This window comes from Amphiura filiformis, chromosome 11 (assembly GCF_039555335.1).
Source record: "Amphiura filiformis chromosome 11, Afil_fr2py, whole genome shotgun sequence".
NCBI classification, from domain to species: domain Eukaryota; kingdom Metazoa; phylum Echinodermata; class Ophiuroidea; order Amphilepidida; family Amphiuridae; genus Amphiura; species Amphiura filiformis.
The window spans coordinates 24,895,700-24,916,025 of NC_092638.1; the positions used below are offsets into that span (position 1 = coordinate 24,895,700).

A 20,326-nucleotide genomic window follows, 5' to 3' on the forward strand; every position below is an offset into this window, starting at 1 on the left:
ACGCAGCTGCCTCCCCGTGCACCAAGCTCTGGCTTCCACTGCATCTGGAGGATCACTACCACCACTTTGGGTGCTTCCTTTGCGGAATTTTACAACCCTGTTAATAAAATCCATTTTGTGTTGAAAAATATATACAGTACTCAAATCAAGACTACAAACAATCTAATTTCTGCATTTCACATCAATAAAAAATATTAAAATGTCCTGATGATGATACAATGCAAAGAAACTGAGGTAGAGTTTTCAACATTACATGTATGTTGTATTTAATTTCTGTCCTCATGATGACCAAAAGTTACTTGGTTATTGCTTTTTCTGGATATTAAAAAAGTTTCAACTCTTTGCATAATGTATTTCCCTTGGCTGAACTCGCTCTGGTTGCACTTTAAGTTGTAGGCAGGCAGTGTCATGTATGTGTTCCAAAATCATCACAACTAGCTCCTTATTTTGGAATACAACATAATTCACGTGATGTAATTCATAAATAGAGTTCAGTTTTCACACTGCACTGATCACCAAACACGTCGTCACTCCGCATTCAACTGTCACAAGTCATTACATTAGCGCTTAGCGGTATTGCCATAAATACTGTACACTGAATCCGACGGCGACGATGTCGCTCAACATTCCGTATAATACTTTGTGTATAAATTCGTGAACACGCTGTATGTCAGTTCCACAGTACTACACACTTGGCTTCTTTTACATTATTCCTAAGATATACCACGCATAATAACACAAGTCACATTATTTCCCCATCTGTTAAAGCTGTTTTATTCATCAAACTTTCTCCATGCATTCAGCTTCTCCAACACAGAAAAAAAATCGCCGGTGTTTATGTAGGATTGGGCGCATCGATTTATTAGGAAAGAGGCAAAACTTTACCGGTACCGTACGCGTGGGCGGTAATCAGTGCAGTGCTCTTTCTTCATAGTTTCCAAATTATAATTGAAAGAAATTTTGTCACAAAGCCTTTCTTTAGTACTGAACAATAACGCATTTTTTTAAAGACAATAAAATTAGTTCAGAGCTCAGGTTCGGGTCTTCAAGATGCGGGAATCTCAACTCTTGTTTTTGTTTATCTTTATCTCGAGTCATCCCATCCTCCCGGGCATCCTCCCTTCAGTCCACCTGAATCTACTGCTTAACATTGTGCATCAGTGCATGTTTGATAAGGCTGCGTGTAATTTCATCATCATTAGTCAAAAAATGGTTTGTTTTTTTGCCGACAAGCGACCCCCCCCCCAAAAAAAAACACGAAATAATTTGTAAGTAAATATTTTGAGTGTTTTGAAGCCCGGTTTTGAAGCCACATCATGTGCTCAATAGCGCTCAAGTTCCGGATCCATATTCCCTTTCCATAATAAGCACATGAAAAATACAAAAAAATGTTGGTGTTTTGGGGTAAGAAATCCATATCTTCAATACGAAAGGTCACAATTTTCAATTGATCGTCGGCTTTTTATCCCACATATACTTTAAGTACATACTTCAAGGACTGTTTATGTCAAAAATATCAATTTTTAAACATTTGCCATGTGTAGTATTGCGAATTTCGAAAAATTATTTGATATCAGAAGGACATTCTTCGTATTCAGAATGCAATTCGATATGTCTGATGTGCTCTCATGTCCCACAAAAAATACTGTCCAAACGTTCATACCACAGCCCTTAACTTCCACAGATGTTAATTTTCCGATACCCAAAAAGGAAGTTTATTTACCCCTGGATCTAAACCCAATATTTAAAGCCTGGATTTTGTTTCTCAAATATATAAGCCTACTTACGGTAAACTGTCCTCACGCAGACGTTGATGTGGTATAGCAACATCATCAAACCCAAGAGCAAGATCCATATCCATGTAACTCAACTTAATGTCTCCTTCTTCTCTATTCGATGATCATGAAAATTTTAACTTTATCGGTTTAGGATATACTCATTATGTCTGAAAAGAACCACAACAAAAAGGAGAGATAAGATAACATAAAACAGTTAATACACTATCGGTCACTCATGCACAATTGAAATTTCAGTGAAAAGAAAAAGAAATGAATTTTTTAGACCATATCTATAATAATTCTTTTCAATAAATTTCATTAATTTTAATAATCCAATATTAGGCGATCGACTTTTACGTTTCGTCTTCCGTAGATAGCAACTAAATGTTAAAAAAAAAAATAATAATAATAATAATAGAGGGCGGTATGTTGTTTGCGGAACAACGCTTTGGGGGACTGGTCTCAGTCGAGTTACACACAACACAGTCACATTGTAGATTTGTGTGGTCATAGCTATAATATTATGAAACTGTCATTTAAAACTTCTGGATTTTGGGGACATTTTACCAACTTTACCCTCCATGGGGCTCATTATTATTCCCGGGTCATTATTGCACAACCCCTTAGGCATAGTTTTAAAGAAAGAAAAGACTCGAGAAAATAGAGCGATGGAAAACTGAGGCGTGATATTGATCTATTCATATTAATTTATTACAATTACAAAATTATTGGTACGTATAAGCTCGTATACTATAGACCCTCCCTCGGGTCCATGGAGAACGACTGGTGAAATGTAGATTACATAGCATTAAAAATCAACCTAGGAATCAGCGCTCAATGGACTTTCGCGTTCACTTATAATACGAGTAGGCCTATATTTCTATATTGCTGCATGGTTGACTGTGTTTGTGGATGAAGAGGAATGGGTTTTTGGCATTGAGGAAAATATAAGGGGGGGGGGGGGTACAGGACTTTGGCATTTTTTTCATAGGGCATTATGTAATTATTTATTGTTACATTATCCAGAGATGGAACCGAACCGAGACTGGGATGATGCAGTCATGTCTACAGTAGAATTCATCTCGACCTTTGCAGGACTTAACCCCATTAAAAGCTATTAAACCAAGATAACGCTCATTGAAACAGCTCAACTGATTAAATCGGATCTTCTCTGGTTGTGCACAAGTGACTGTTTTCATGTGCGATATCGCAATAAAGCTGGTATTCATAGCTTCAGTTGGGTAACCGATTATACACTTCTAGTGCCCGTTTCTATTCATCGTTATGTATTCTTCTCCCGTGCATTATTTTCGCGAACTACCCTTCACAGCCCAAATTATATAAACCTGCACGCTAAACAATGCATTATCTAAAACCTGCACGCTAAACAATAGATTCTAGATAATACGTGCACGCTCAAATACTAGAAATACTACTTTCACATAACCATATAGTAGAGTTAGGTGACGCTTTCGACACAGAGGTCATATAACTATATAATTGTCTGTTCGATATATATACCATCAAAAAAGTACGAATATACATTCTGTGGTGTTAAAATGGTATAGTTACAAACGGTGTTCTATAGTAGGGTACAATTACCGAATAGGGTGCAACTCGCTAGACTTGAGTCCAGTCCTCGTTTACGGAGTTTAGGGTTAGGGTTGGGGTAGGGCAGTCTTGTAATAAGACTAGTAGAGTTGCACCCTATTCGGCAATCGCTCGTGCAAAGGTCAAATATCATTGTCATAAATTATGATTAATGACCTCAAATAAATCAAACATCAAATGAGAATAATCGAGCTTCTATTAATTAAAAAGGGCCAAAACAGGTGGATCATAATTATACAAGATGACACCATTGCAAAATATTCAGCATTTTACAAATGAAATACATGTAGGCCTATATCTAAAATAACATAGCCGGGCCTGGAAACACACACTAGCGCATAATATCATGATCATGCTTTATATTATAGGCCTTCAAACACATGTGTTTGAAGGCCTATGATAATACTGAACAAATTGTTAAATCCCAATGTCGTGTGTTTTAATATAAGTAGATTTTAAAGTTCAAATTATAGAGCTATAAAGTCCAGTTGATATTGATATGTTTTTCCTCTCATCTCAATTCACCGTAGTACTAGTCGGACATCTAAATCGATCGTTTCCAGTTGAACTGGTTCAGTGCTCTCTATTCGAAACCACGATATTAAATGATCACAACATAAAGTCAATTGGTTACAAACCATGCGTGAATAAGTTACTAAAGTATGACGTATGGCGCAATCGATACCATTGATAGCTAACTTATACAGGGATTGATTTTCTTTACCAGTTAAATGCTACGTAGCTGGTCAATGTCCTGACGGTGTTTTTAAAATGCAAGATATTTTCCCTAATATTAAAACTAATATAATGAATGCAGCAATTAATATTGCCTATTGTTTTAATAGGCCTACACTCAAAGTGTATGACGGATAATGTATCGTGTAATGCATTCGTCAAGATAATTGCACTTGCCATGGAGTTATTGCATTTAGCTCTTGAGCCTATCGGCTCTCGAGCTAAATGCAATAACTCCACGGCGCGTGCGATTATCTTGACGAATGCATTGCACTCAGTTCATTATCCTTATCATAAAGGAAACGAAAGGAAACAATGTTATGTGTGGCTTTGTTCACGAAATCAGACAATGTCGTGCTTTTTGTAAACCAGCATTCTTGAAAATGAGCAACATAATGATTTTTGACTTAACACGGTTTAGAAATAATTTCTTCATATTTTTGGTGTATCTGTCGTTTACATGTCCTTCCTAAAACACAAAAGTACGACCCTCCAAACACCTAAATTAGCTAAAAATTTAGGACATGTTACAAAACTTTATTTTCTAGAACCTATTTAGAATAATTTAAATGTAGCTTTTACCGGTTTTTTTGTGGCATCCTTCAGAAGTGAGCGGTCCGATACCAATATTTTCGGTCAAATCTCCATTCAAATAACACGGGGAGTTGGCTAGCTATGCCTTGCCCTCACTCATATTTTACAAAAGTACGACCATTTCTGAACATCTAACCTAGCTGTAATTTTAGGTCATGTTAGAGAAATATATTTGCTAGAAGTTTTGGAGAATAAATAAAATATTGGCTGGTTATTTTTCACACAGTGATGTTAACTAGGCAAGTGTCCATTCTCCCAACATACATCATTTGTAGGGGTCACGCGTCAATGGTGAGAGCACTGTGTATTGTGTATAGGAAAACGGACAGTAACTGCAGTATGTACTAAAGAGAATGGTATTGCGACTTACTATGGTAAACTTGTTTTTTTCGTAGCAGCCCTTAATTCACTGTGGAATGACTTAGGTCTACCTCTTGCCACGTAACGCTTTTTTTTTTTTTTTTATCTAATTACGAACACTATCTCGGGACACTATCTTCAAATAAATTTGACGCTATTTGTTACGTTTCGTCTTGATAGCAAAACAATAATTATGTCTTAACATTTGCTCATAACGTACAAATAAGATGAAGAATAAAAACACATTTTTAAAAACTATTCCTTAAACCACGAAATCTATAAATTTCTCGTTCCCCTATATGCAAAGTAATTCGATCCCATGTAAAATATAGTAGTAGGCCTACATTTTGCATCCGGGTATTGGATGCTATAGTAAAATCGTATTTATTATTTTGATTATTTTATCTAATTACGAACACTATCCCGGGACACTATCTTCAAATAAATGTGACGCTATTTGTTACGTTTCGTCTTGATAGCAAAACAATAATTATGTCTTAACATTTGCTCATAACGTACAAATAAGATGAAGAATAAAAACACATTTTTGAAGCATTCCTTAAACCACGAAATCTATCAATTTCTCGTTCCCCTATATGCAAAGTAATTATTCGATTCCATGTAAAATATAATAGTACATTTTGCATAGTAAATGCGAGAGAAATTAAGAGCTCGTGGTTTAGGTAGCTTTAAATAATATTATGTATAAAACAGCTCTGTCGAATTCACTTAATTTGTTGCATGCCTTGCTGAAATCGTTACCCTATTCCGTGGAAAATGTCAGTAGTCAATCATATAATTCAATTTACTAGAAAACGCCGTATACGTCATCTGCCCCTGAAATATAGTTTATTATGCATGCAGCCTCAGAAGGTCTCAAAATTTATGGTCGTCTACATCAGCATGCGAAGAAGACCTTTGAACATGCCCATAGAAAGGATTGTTCAGAGAGGTGGGGTGTGTGATTTACAGACCCATTCAGTGATCCCAGCGAAAGTGTAAAAAAATAAATAAATAAAAATGTTTATAAATTGCTTAAAAGTGAAGGATAAGCCGTTCAAATTGTCATTTGGTATTTTTGAAATGAAAATTTGGCAAAAACAAAGAAAACAGTATTCATGGTATTATTGACTAAGTTGAAGCCCCTTTCAAATACATGTAGCTCTTAAAATGATACTGTATACGAATTACAGATTCATGTAAATTCCTTATTCTTAAATACACAGCTTTCGGCTGAACTACTAGGTGGCTATCTAGCACATCTATATATATGACAATGACAAAGGTACCAAAATCTGGATTTTGATGATTTTTACTTTTGTGTGGATGAGCAAATCACTTAATGGGCCTTTAAACCTTTTGCTAAATAAATTCGTTCATATTTTACATCTATAAAATTGAACTTTCTTGGGTACATTATATCGGCATTATACATCCCCTGAAAAATTGATTTTTTTTTGACAAGGGGTGTGTCCCAAGGCTACGGGTCTGCCTTTGAATGATTTGCAGACAGTGGCTTAGCGTCATATGGACACGAGGGTGGGGAGGGGGGAACGTACCCTCCCATCGATTCGAAAATTGTTGGAAAATCACAAACGAAATTTTTTAAAAAGCTGCCCGAAAATGGCCTGTGACCCTCCCCCTCCCGCTGCCTCAAAAACAGTGCTGGTGGTTTCCCAATAATGGTTGTTGACCCTCCCCCACCCCCATACGATGACTCAAGCTACACCATTGTTTTCAAACATTTTCAAAATATTAAAATATTTCGCAATTTGAGGTCAACATGAGGTTATTTGTAAGAGATTAGGAAACTCTGTCACTGGATATGAGTCCATTTTAGTGTCTGTATGCATCAAATAACGCAAATGGATCGAGCAAACTGAATCGCAATATCGAAAAGCATCAAATTTCGTAGTCATTTCAAAACAAATAATAACGCTATATTGCTAAAAACGTCGTGAAACTATGGTGTAGAAATTGGATACATGTACAATTATTGTACATTCGTTTGTTATAATTATTATTATAGCCATAAATATACGATCAGTTGTTATAGTTAAAAAGCTAGCGCTTTGTTGTTTTTATTTGTTTTTGTTATTGTATTTTTGTTTTTGTTTATGTTTTTTCTTTTTTTGTCAAACCTGATTTTTTTGCCATATGTTTACACATATCCCAACTTTCACTTTTGCAATTTTTAATTAATACCTTCATTCGCCCATGCAGCTTCACGTTAAATGGTGACGATAATGATCATGATGATAGCCAATGAGCTATTTTTTTCATTTTACCTATTTTTCGGCTTAAAAAACTGGACAGAAACGCCCCCCCCCCTAATTGACAAAGAGCACTTCTCAAACCTTGAATAGCGCCCTGTGTAGACCTCAATGTTTTCTAGAGGCTTTGGCAGGCTGGGTCCCCAACAATAATTGTATATTTTGTCATAATCATAATGGGTGATTAAATATATTAAATATATTTTTGCTTTAATTATAAAATTGTTTGCTGTGAGTGCCTCTTACTGGTGTCACTGATTGTCATTTTAATTGAATAATTTGCAGCTGGTCTGCTATTTTATGTATTTGTTTTATATAATACTTTTTAATAATAGTTTAAAAAAATATAATGTAAAAGCGCTTCGAGGAAGCTATAAGAAACTGCTGATTTATTATTATTATATCTAGAATGGAATGGTTGAGGGTTATGATGTTAAGCAGCTATACCCAATTAAGGTACCAGTAGTGGACGTAAGACTGAGAGGATTTCTTATTGACGGGCACCCGAAGCCAGGAAAGTCTACGTTAGTGCTCATGCAAATGTATTCACAGCGGCTACAGTGCACAGCGGCTAAACTGGGATTTTCCCTGTACGACATATTCCTGTGATCCTATCCCGTATTGTCAAATTATTTTATTGATTTAATTGACGCGTCCTTGCTTAATCATTAACGACATCAATCAATTGGGTTTGTCTCTATTCCTGTCTAATGGCTTTGTGCTTGGCTTTGTGCTTATGAATGTAATACACTCGTGTAGAGATGTCAATAAAAATGAAAAATACTATTTCAATAATTTTCGTGTTATTTAATAGGTATACATGAATTTATTCACTGCACATATTACAAATATATACACACCACCCCCCGGGCACCACCCCCAAGTAAACAACCCCTCTCTAACCCACCCCCACAAACACCGTCACACACAACACTTCACCGTGAGCCCACCCGCCTCTGAGACACACATCGTGTTTAAGGGAGGACGAAGAGGGGTGGGACGGAGAGACAGATATAGAGGGAGATAATTATTATACAATTTATGACATAATTCATTCATTTGATTTTAATTTGAAATCGAATGCACGCGATAGTACATAACCGTACCGTGCATATTCACTTGAGAAATGCCTTTGAGGAAAGCCTCGCTTTTCTATTTACGAAATATTGAATAAAAAGTAAAAAAGAAATAATAATGTTTATGAAATATTGAATTATTCTTGAACTCAAGCATGTCAAGTGGGACCCACTTATACCCTTATCGAGCCGGTACATAATAAGCCAGGAGAGTATATAATACTTACATGAAAAATCTTATCTGCAGAAGAAGAACATCCTTGCATTTTACCAAAATGCCTCTGCCATGTCTGCAAATTCCATTCGTTTTAATTATAATCTAACATGAAATACAACACTAAATTTATACAGCATATTTTTTCTCCAAATGTTAATATTTTTAGCAAAAATATCTATAGAACACTATGGTAATAGTATCCCCCCGCTATCAGATGCGCTATTGTAAACATAAGACAAGCAAGCAAGCGACCAAGACATATAGCAGTGTTTCTATTATCTAATACATTTTGTTGCTCAAAACAACAAATTATTTGATAAGATTGAATTATTACCCATATCGTCAGTACCAAAAAGCTACAGAAAGTCATGTAATTTTGCATTAAATGTTATTTTGTGCTTTTTAATTTATTAGCATGCTTATAAATGTGGTAAACGCTGTAAAACGGGAAGTATTTTATAAAAATACTTTACGTGGAGTAAAAGCTTTTAAAGGTCATGACTCATTTCAGATCGTTTATTAACGCACGCGCCATCAGTGCATCAGTATGCTTAGCTAGCAGGTGGAGGATGAAGACAGATGCGTTGTCTCACAGGATGATGAGGAGGAGGAGGATGGTTTCAGATGGTTTCGTCCTCTCTGCCACCGGCTAAATAATTGGATTACATAGATTATAGTAACCGCTGGTGAATTTTCAAGCATCTGCATAAAATATGAAAACATAATTGCCTTTAATCATGGCCTGTTCTACAGTCCATGCTTTAATGCACTTGACTTGTTATGTGATTCATAATCAAAACTAGAGCGGTTCTCGGCTTTCGCGGTTCTCAGCATTCGCGGTTCTCGGTGGGTTTGTGGTATAGCATGTATAGGGTAGGGGAACCTTGTGTGATCCTGGATGGTGTGTTTTATTGATTGGTTTATGTCTTTGTGCTGTTTTGGCCCGTATGTGTCGTTTCTGTTCAGAACCTTGTGTGATCCGAATGTGTATTGTTTTCTTTGTGGTATTTGATGTGTTTTAAATCTATAGGCCCTGTTTGTCTGCCTGTGTGTCATGATCAATCCAATTGATCAATAGCTCCACATATCTAGCGTTTTTAATCGCGCCATTTGTTGCGTGGTCTTTCAGCGTCCAGCGTGTCTAAGCTTACGTGAGTATAACAAGCGAGACGCGACTGCAATAAATTCTAATTGTTTTGAGTGAAAGAAAAAGGAGCATTCTTTGATTCGGGTTTAAGGAGAGTAGACTGGCCCCCAGTCTCGGTTCGGTTCCATCTCTGGATAATGTAACAATAAATAATTACGTAATGCCCTATGAAAAAAAATGCCAACTCCCCCCCCCCCCTTATTTTCTTCAATGCCAAAACCCATTCCTCTTCATCCACAAATCGACGCCACTAATTACACCCACCACAGTCAACCATGCAGCAATATAGAAATATACTCGTATTATAAGTATTATGAACGCGAAAGTCCATTGAGCGCTATTGGGTTGATTTTTAATGCTATGTAATCTACATTACCAGTCGTTCTCCACGGACCCGAGGGAGGGTCTAAAGGAGAGCAGTCACGTATTTATAAACAGCTATTAGCTGAAGTGAACATTGAAGATTCACGTATACTCACATCGAATATTAAGATCAGTGTTTATGCATTGATATTATTTATGAACTATGAAGATAATTATGGAAATCTACACGATGAGTCTCGACTCTTTATTGTCTAAGTAATTGGATAATGACACGTCATTGACTCCCTCTCCAAGCCTAAACCTCGAACCAAATTATCACACTGTGCAATTGGACTAACCAATGCAAGAAACATCATATACAGGGTGTCCCAAAAACAAGAGGCCCCTCATTGTGCCCTCTTTTTCTCCTATTTCTGACAGATTGATTAAATATATTTTGGTATGTAAAGAAACCTTTAATCGTAAGCTTTTATAAACCAAAACAATTATTTCAATCGGCTCACAACTTTTGAAGATATGCCCTTTTGAATAAAAGTACCCGTTTTTCACTCTGTTTACGGATAGCAAACAGAGTGGTTGTGATGGCTCATGCTATGGAGTGGCCTGCACGACCACCAGACCTCACACCACTTGATTTTTTCCTTTGTGGCAAAATCCAAGATCTTCGCAAACGTATTACTGAATGCATTCGCAAGTATCCGGCGCACAAGGATGGTACGCAACGCAATTGATTTAATGAGGAACAGGGCTGAAACCTGTATTGGCCAAGGAGGCAACCAGGTAGAGGGTAGAGCAGCACAGTAAACTCACTTCAAAAGAACCAAAGAAAACCCAAACCGTCCTTTTAGGGCTACCTTTTATCCTAAAAAGAGAAATGACTTATGTTGTAAATAAAAAAAGAAAGCAAGAAACAAGAAAGTAAGAAACATAAATAAACAAAAAGGCAAAAATAACCAAGAAAAATAAGTGATTGCAAGTAAAGCAAAAGAAGTCCCATTCGACATCCATTTTACCCACAAATTAATGACACTATTAACAAAATCCATTGCCCATAAACCCACCGGTAAAGCCCATTCCATAATAAAGTTATTTTATAAAGTTATCATTGAAGAATGTTTGATATTCATGCATGGTATGTGTACTCCTTTTTAATCTTTGAAGTAGCCAAACCTTCTCCGTGACAGAGTGAAAAACGGGTACATTTCTTTAAAAGAGCATATCTTCAAAAGTTGTGAGCCGATTGATATAATTGTTTTGGTTTATTACAGCTAACAATTCAAGGCTTCTTTACATACCAAAATATATTTGATCAACTTTTCAGAAATAGGAGAAAAGAGGGCGCAACACCCTGTAGTTTGATTTGAAGATGACAGTAACGGTAAAAAGGATTTGCGCGCAGCTAAACACATGGATTTAAAATCTTCATATCTTTTCATCAACTCAAATTTCTCGGCCATATACTGCGTCTTGAAGATGACGAGCCTGTGAAAGAATATGCCCTGTATATCCCACCACATGGGAAGAGGAAACCGGGACGGCCGCGGACACTATACTTACAGTATGCACAGCACATTCTGGGGGATACTGAAGGGTTGCTGCAGCCAAACAAAATTGTTTCGCTTGCCCAAGATCGCAACAGTTGGAGAAAGCTTGTAGTCGCCTGCTCCGCATCCGACTGATGATGATGATGATGATGGGAAGGACGTGCATTTTGATAACCCGTTTATTAAATGTCGTGCAACATTAACAACACAGTAGTGCTTTAAGAAAATGTCCGAATTTAAAAGTTACAGTTTACAGCGATCAATAGTTATTATGCCAGGTTGCACGTAAAGCTCGTCATTTAATTTCTTCTGCAAGTTTTAAATTTGGGTATTTCTCTTTTAAAACACCGCTGTATAGTTGATATTGAACAAAATTAGACAAATCGGGTATCAAAATGCGCGTAAATAAATCATCCTTCATTTTATGTTGAAATATTGTGAAAACAATTATTAGTTCTGAAGCTACAGTCGTTTTTATAACAACTGCGTTTCTTTTTGTGCAGACTTTAAGTGTAAATGTATATCATCATACACATTTCACATTTTCATGATTTTTTTTTGCTAAAGTCATGTCAAGGTCATATGTGGTTAATTGAGCATTTCATGAAATATGGTGGATGTGATCACCATGAAGCGCCAAACATATTCAAGGCCATGTCAAGGTCATCTGAGGTCTGCTGTTGGATTGTTGGACGGTAATGAAACTTGGTGGGTGTTATCATCTTTCAGTGGGGAACATTTTCCAGGTTATCTGAGGTCAATTGAATATTGATTGTCGGATTATCAGGAAACTTGCTTGGATTGATATGCATGGAGATTTTTGTTATACAATTCTGAATTAGATATGCTTAGCACACATTTTAAGAGTAAATTTGTATTTCCTATATTCTTTGTGGTATTTAGCAATAAATACCCATATGTCCCACATGTCCGGAAATTAAAACAGTAAATATCTTATGGAGCAAGTTAGCATGCAATAAGTTTTTGTGACAAAATTAAGAATATGAAACCGAACATTTGCCGAATGTTAATCATGTTAATAGAAATGTTTTACTTTTTAGAGCAAATGGACATTACAATGTCAGTTCAGTGACCAACTGAAGTCAGGTTTATCCCCGTAGAGTCGGCAGTCCTTTACAACTTAGGCCTATTTTAAAAGAACACAACTCTTGGATCAATTATTAATATAAAAACATGTTTCTCGTCCAGGTTAAAAAAAAACAGAAAAAGAAAACAGGATAAGGTTTTTAATTTTTTTAAAACTTTGTATCGCAAAATATAGGTGCAAATACCCATAGGTCCTATTAGACCCTGTATTTAGCGTATAAAAATACCTGAAAAAGCTTCTTCTTAAATTCTATTCTTCTGGTAGATATAACTCTTGGTATACCCTCTAATGATCACAGAACCTTCAAGAAATGTTTTCAAAATTAAAAAAAAAATAGAAATTAATAAAGTTATGACTCAATTTAAAAAATAATACAAAATAATTCATTAATAGAAAATATCTCAGCTTCCTCGACATCTTTTTTTTATTTTTTAATAAATAGAAATCATGTTATAACTGAATTTTATAAATAAAAATTAATTTGAAGCGGCCTCAAAAAAGGAAGCGGACGGGGACCAGTAACAGTTTTATTTTTTTATTCGGCCTTATCATATCAACTAATGCTATTACAATAACAAACGGTGTGAGTCATATCAAAGTTTGGTCATATTGGATTTTAAAAAAAAGAGGATTTTAATGTTTCATCGAAAAAATAGGTGCAAAAGGACTTTTTTTATTGTTTAGGTATTTAAAAAAATTAAATTAATTTGCAGCGGCCTCAAAGAAGAAGCAGTTTTTGTATTCTTCTGCTAGGTATTTAAAAAAAAGAAATAAATTTGAAGCGGTCTCTAAAAAGGAAGCGGGAGGGGATGAGAAACATGTTTTATTTTTTACTCGGCCTTATTATATTTACCGATGCTATTTTAATATCATCGGTATACACAAACCATTAACATTCATGCACCCTTAAGGGATCCAAAATGAGCGTTTATTGCGTTTCGACAGTATTTTTGTGGGACATGAGAGCACCTCAGACCTATCGAATTGCATTCTGAATACGAAGCATGTCTTTCTGATATCAAATAATTTTCATTTTTTTAAATCACAATATAATACAAATTTTATGACAAATTATAAAATTTGATATTTTTCAAATTTTTGATATATAACAGTCCTCGAAGTAAATTATATAAATCTAATGATATATTCTTAAAGTGTATGTAGCAGGATGAAAAGCCGACGGTCAATTGAAAATTTTGACCTTTCATATTGAAGATATGGATTTTTTTCCCAAAAAGACCTAATTTGTTTTGGTGTTTTGGGGAAAAAATCCATATCTTCAATACGAAAGGTCAAAATTTTCAATTGATCGTCGGCTTTTCATCCCACCTACATACACTTTAAGTATAAATCATCAGATTTATAAAGTTTACTTCAAGTACTGTTAAATATCAAAATATCAATTTTAATGATTTGCCATAAAATGTGTATTAAATTGCGAATTTCAAAAATCAAAATTATTTGATATCAGAATGACATTCTTCGTATTCAGAATGCAATTCGATATGTCTGCTGTGCTCTAATGTCCCAAAATAAATACTGTCCAAACGTTCATACCCCAGCCCTTAACCCAGCGCAAACATTATAAACTTTATCAAGTGCTAATTGTGTTTACTTTTAGAGCCAGCACTAGTCTCTTACAAAGCCGCCGTTCCTATTACAAACATGTTTGTTCTGGATAGCCACACACAGTCTGGCCAGAGACTAAGCCATCACAAGGAATGATTGCCTAAACGATAAATAAGCTCTCTCAAACAGGCGTCCAAAATAGCCTAAACCCTTCCAATTTCGATTTGTGAAGCTGTGTTTTGAAAACAAATAATGATGCGTAAAAAGCCACTCGTGTCATGACTGATGTGCATCTCTTTTTGGCGTTTTTCGCATTAAATTAGGGTCCCGTTTAAATTCAAAAATAAACTGGTGTCTAGATGTAATCACAGTTAACACACCAGGAAAATTATAGAATATAAAACAACCTAGTTACGCCTGTTCAGTGCGAACAAGATGCACCTGGTCGGATCACAAAGATGTGATTTCCTCACGGATCACACCAATAATATTATTTATCCATTCTTAGGGTTTTTTTCATATTAAATGGTTGACGTTACATATTTTGGTGGGTGCGTGTATGTGGTGGGTGTGTGCGAGTGGGTCTGGCCCTTTTGTTGCTTACTGTATGTAACCTACGGTTGATAAAGTCATGCATATCGCGAGCACTAACTCTAAGTTCTCTTAAAGGCTAGGAGTACCGTATTTCGTGATCCACGCATCCTCTTTTTGTGACATTTTTCAGTAGATATCCACGAAAAAAACTTATTCCCAGATTTTGCTTCCGATTTGCGTTTGCGAAGTTATGCATAGGCCTAATTATGTGTATTACACTGTTCCATAGGCCACTACTAATAATGATACACATTTTATGGCAAATGATTAAAAATTGATATTTTTGAAATCTAACAGTCCTGGGAGTAAATTGTATAAATCTAATGAAATGTATTTAATATGTATGTAGCTGGGATAAAAAGCCGTCCATCATATGAAAAATTTGACCTTTCGTATTGAAGATATAGATTTCCCCCAAAACACCGACAAAATTTTCAATTGATGGTCGGCTTTTCATCCCAACTACATTATACATACAAATTTAAGGACGCTTAAATATAAAAAATATCAAATTTTAATAATTTGCCATAAAATTTGTATTACATGTACATGTATATCGCGAATTTCAAACAATCAAAATTAATAATTTAATATCAGAAGGACATTCCTCGTTTTCAACATGCAATTCGATATATCTGATGTGCGCTTAGATCTCACAATAAATACGTGAAAACGTCGCTATCCGAGCTCTTAACCCCTTTGAAAATGTTACTTTGGTCACTAGGCATGCTATAAAATAAATGCAAAAAAGCAAACTAAAACAGTACCAACTGACCAGCAGGGAAACTTTGAATGGATCTTAAAAAGATTCAAGTAGTGTACATAACCAAGGAAAATAAATGTTAAAAACTGTTTAATATGTGCAACAACATCCAAAATTTAAGGTTAAAAAGACAAAACAACTTAACATCCAAAATTTAGGGTTAAAAGACAAAACAACCTTGTTGTTTTGTCTTTTTAACCTTAAATTGTGGATGTTGTTGTACATATTAAACAGTTTTTAACATTTATAAAATAAATATCAATGTAATACGGTACTGATAAGCCCGGGTGATGCAAGGAATAAGACGAGGGACTATTTGTTTGTAGACCATCTTAAGAATCTATTATTTTAAAATCACTACAAAAACCAAATGAGATGGCAACAACATTAATTTGCATTTTGAGGTATAACGCTCGGTTTTTATTAAGCTGGCCATGCCTCCCTGCCTCATATCAATAATACAACGGTTCAGTGCGTTTACACAAGAAAATGTTCAGGTAAGCTTGTTGACTTTTTGGTCATTTAAGATCTAGGCCGTATGCAAACTTTTTTTCACCCCTGTATATTCTAAACAAAGACAATGTGTCAAAATTAACACTCGAATGAGCTCGAATTTAAGACCTCTTCCGTTGAAATCGGTCAAGAAATGGGCCTTATGGAAAAACAGCGGATACCTTAAAACATCCGCTGAATGAGTAAACCAGGCAAAAGAATAAAACAACAAACAAACAAACAAACAAACAAACAAACAAACAAATAAAAGCACATGATGAGTGATCCAAAAGGGGATTTGCCATTTGGTCTAATACCATTTGGTCTAATATCCACTTCGTCTATATCTACTACGTCCAATAATCTTTTGGTCCTTTGACCATTTGGTCCGATACCCATTTGGTCCGATAACCATTTGGTCCGATAACCATTTAGTCTAATAACCAATAAGTCTAAAACCATTTAGTCTAACAACCATTTAGTCTAATACTTATTTGGTCTATAACCAATAGGTCTAATAGCCATTTGGTCTAATACCCATTTTGTCTACACACCATTTAGTCTTACAACCATTTAGTTTATTAATAAATAGACGAAATGGTATAGACTAACTGGTTATTAGACTATACGAGTATTAGACCTAACGGTTATTAGATCAAACGATTATTAAACTCAAAAACTCAACTAGAAACTAGAAAACTTAACTCGAAACGCGAAAACTTAACTGGAAACTCAAAAACTGACCTCGAAACTCGAAAATTTAACTCGAAACCCGAAAACTTAACTTGAAACTCGAAAACTTATCTCAAAACTCGAAAACTTACATCGAAACTCAAAAACTTAACTCCAAACTCGAAAACTTAACTGGAAACTCGAAAACTTAACTCCAAACTCGAAAACTTAACTCGAAACTCAAAAACTTAACCAAAAACTCGAAAACTTAACTCGAAACCCAAAAGCTTAACTCAAAACTCAAAAACTTAACTCGAAACTCGAAAACATAACTCGAACTCGAAAACTTACCTTGAAACTCGAAAATTTAACTCGAAACTCGAAGACTTAACCTCGAAACTCAAAAACTTAACTTATATAATTCAAAACTTTACTCGAAACTTGAAAACTTAACTAGAAACTCCAACACTTACCTCGTAACGCGAACACTTATTTCTGGAAACTCAAAAACTGACCCCTAAACTCGAAAACTTAACTCGAAACTTAACTCAAAAACTGGAAACTGGAAACTTGAAAACTTAACTCTAAATTCGAAAACTTAACTCAAAACGCGAAAACTTAACTAGAAACTCGAAAACTTACCTCGAAACTCGAAAATTTGACTCGAAACTTAACTCAAAAACTGGAAACTCGAAAACTTTAGTCGAAAATTTAACTCGAAATAAAAAAAAACGTAACTCGAAACTCCAAACCTTAACTCGAAACTCGAAAACTCAACTCGAAACTTGAAATTTAACTCGAAATATACGGCCAAATCAGGTATCACACATTTAAAAGCAAAACAAGAGAGAAAGGCCAGTCCGCTACATAATAAAAGTACAGATTTTTGAGTTTTCACAGCCATAACGCATTATTAAATATTTGTACTCTGCATTTGACGAAATCCGTCTTATTTTATATAATTATGGTTTCTGGGTTTCTGACGAGCTCTTTGAGACCATTTACATCGCACGATTTCCAACATGGCTTGACGAACTGACGCATTCCCAGCCCCGTAACACCATGGATTAACTGCGCTGTTTAAACATGTCCAGAACAAACTCATCTGAAAAGACAGTAAACGGTAAATGATAATGATAATGATAATGATAATAATAACAACAACAACAACAACAACAACAACAACAACAACAACAATAATAATAATAATACCAACAACAATAACAACAACAACAATAACAATAATAATAACAATAATAATAACAACAATAACAATAACAATAATAACAATAATAACTTTGAATAATAATAATAATAACAACAAAATAACAAAATGGACATAAAAATTTACAAGGCACAATTATTGCCAAATGATATATCGATTTTTGCATTAAACTCCACTCCTCCCTACGTCATACATAAATTCGCCCAGCCCCATTTCCCTAATATGAAATCTAAATAAAGAAAGAAACTGACAAATAAATATTTCCGAGTTCCGACTGATTTTGTTTCATATGATGTGCAGTTAATATTCATATTCTTTTATACATAGGATGCTCCAGTTCTTACAGAGAAAATATTTCTTTGAAAACCCGCCCACTCGGCTATTTCAAAAAGGTAATTAGACTTCTTCAGCATGTGCAATAAATCAGCATTCAAATCAAGTTGGTTTGCTGAACAGGATTAACTACCATAGCAATAGATGAATACAATTTTTCAACATATCACACAGCACTAGTACGTTCACGCGGTACCTCCGCATTGACCCATAGATGTCAAAGAACAGGGATAAAGACCTGGATCGTAATTCTATTCGCCGTAGAAGTGACGTCATAGTCGGATTAACTACCATAGCAATTCAGCATCGAAGTGGTTACGTAATTCTCTTGGTTACCGGATCACGCTACTTTGGTATGCCTTCGAGTGCCATATACTTTATGTGGTGATCATTTCGATCGTGGTTCATTACTCTAGCGCGTGATCCCGTTGACATAGTAACATTACGTAACTTCGATACTGAATTAGATGAACCAAACGAAGAATTTCTTGTCAATTTATCACCACGCATGAGCTCGCATGGTCAATACAATTAGTGAATCAACTCTTTCCAGAAAACAAACTCATTTTGTCTAAAAACACTATTTTCTCTAAAAATAGTGCAATTCTGTATTTATTATATTACACACTATCATCGCTTGAATATTTGTTTTGTTGAAAGTATCATAAATATTTAAATTCAGGTTTTTCACCAAGAAAAGTGAACACTAATACGAGGAATAATTGAAGATTTGAGCGCAAGAAAACCGTAAGTCCACTTGGCCCCTCAACATGTATACACTAAAGTTACGTATAGTTTCTTATAGTTTGGTAATGTTTTATACATGGTCAGGGTCCAAAACAAATCTTTCACAACCTTTCATGATGTTTTCACCCTGGAACATGTATAAAACATTACCAAACTATACGAAACTATACGTAACTTTAGTGTATACATGTTGAGGGGCCAAGTGGACTTACGGTCTTCTTGCGCTAAGGTCTTCAATTAGACCACGAAACTAGTAGAGATACTAGCTTCATGATTCTACAAACAAAATATTTACAAACGCTCAAATAATAGGGCATACACTTACATATAGGCCAATCAAATTAAAAAAATATCACCCACCACTAGCTGCAACAGAATCCATTTCGCATGCATCCACCTCCCAAAAGCTAATACAAAACATATCAAAAGTCCCCAAAGTATTGGAACAGTGCCTAATTTACATAAATCCAAAATGGACGCTTATGGAGGTGTGAAATTTCAAATTTGACCAAATCTTGCTAAAAAACATACCAGTGTATTCCTCTCGTCACAATGATTCAAAAAGAGTATAGTTTGACCTATCTCCGATGTAAATTTCTTGAGTTATAGGGGGAAAGGTCAAATGTCAAATTTTGGACTCTACAGGGAAGCAAAAAATGAAAAATGCTACGATTTTGATTTAAAAAATGGTCTCATACTGTTCCGTTTGCAAAAGCATTAAATAAAAAGAACAGTTTGTTACCCTGGTAACATGGCAAAGAAGATCAAATTCAATGACCTTGACCTATTTTGTGATGTTACCTATGTAACAAAACATCCAAAATAATACAACTTTTCTCATTTTGATTTATTTTTGCCAAAGGAACAATTTTTGAGACCAGTTGAATTAAAATTAGAGCATATTTCCATTGTAAACGACTGTGGACCGAAAATTTAACTACTCTGAGGAGGTGCGATCTTCTGGCTGGTGACTGCTTTTGGATTCGTACTACTCTGAGGAGGTGGAGGTGCGATCATCTGGCTGGAGACTGCTTTTGGATTCGTACTACTCTGAGGAGGTGCGATCTTCTGGCTGGTGACTGCTTTTGGATTCGTACTACTCTGAGGAGGTGCGATCTTCTGGCTGGTGACTGCTTTTGGATTCGTACTACTCTGAGGAGGTGC

General features: G+C 35.3%; 1 long non-coding RNA gene across 1 annotated transcript; it reads right to left on the reverse strand.

The window, feature by feature from the left end:
* Position 1: 1 nt before the first annotated feature.
* On the reverse strand, positions 2-8,854 carry LOC140164614 (uncharacterized). The gene is made up of 3 exons (XR_011860546.1): positions 8,655-8,854; positions 1,788-1,945; positions 2-97 (listed from the first exon to the last, which is right to left on the reverse strand). It is a non-coding gene; the product is annotated as an uncharacterized lncRNA (long non-coding RNA).
* Positions 8,855-20,326: the final 11,472 nt, after the last annotated feature.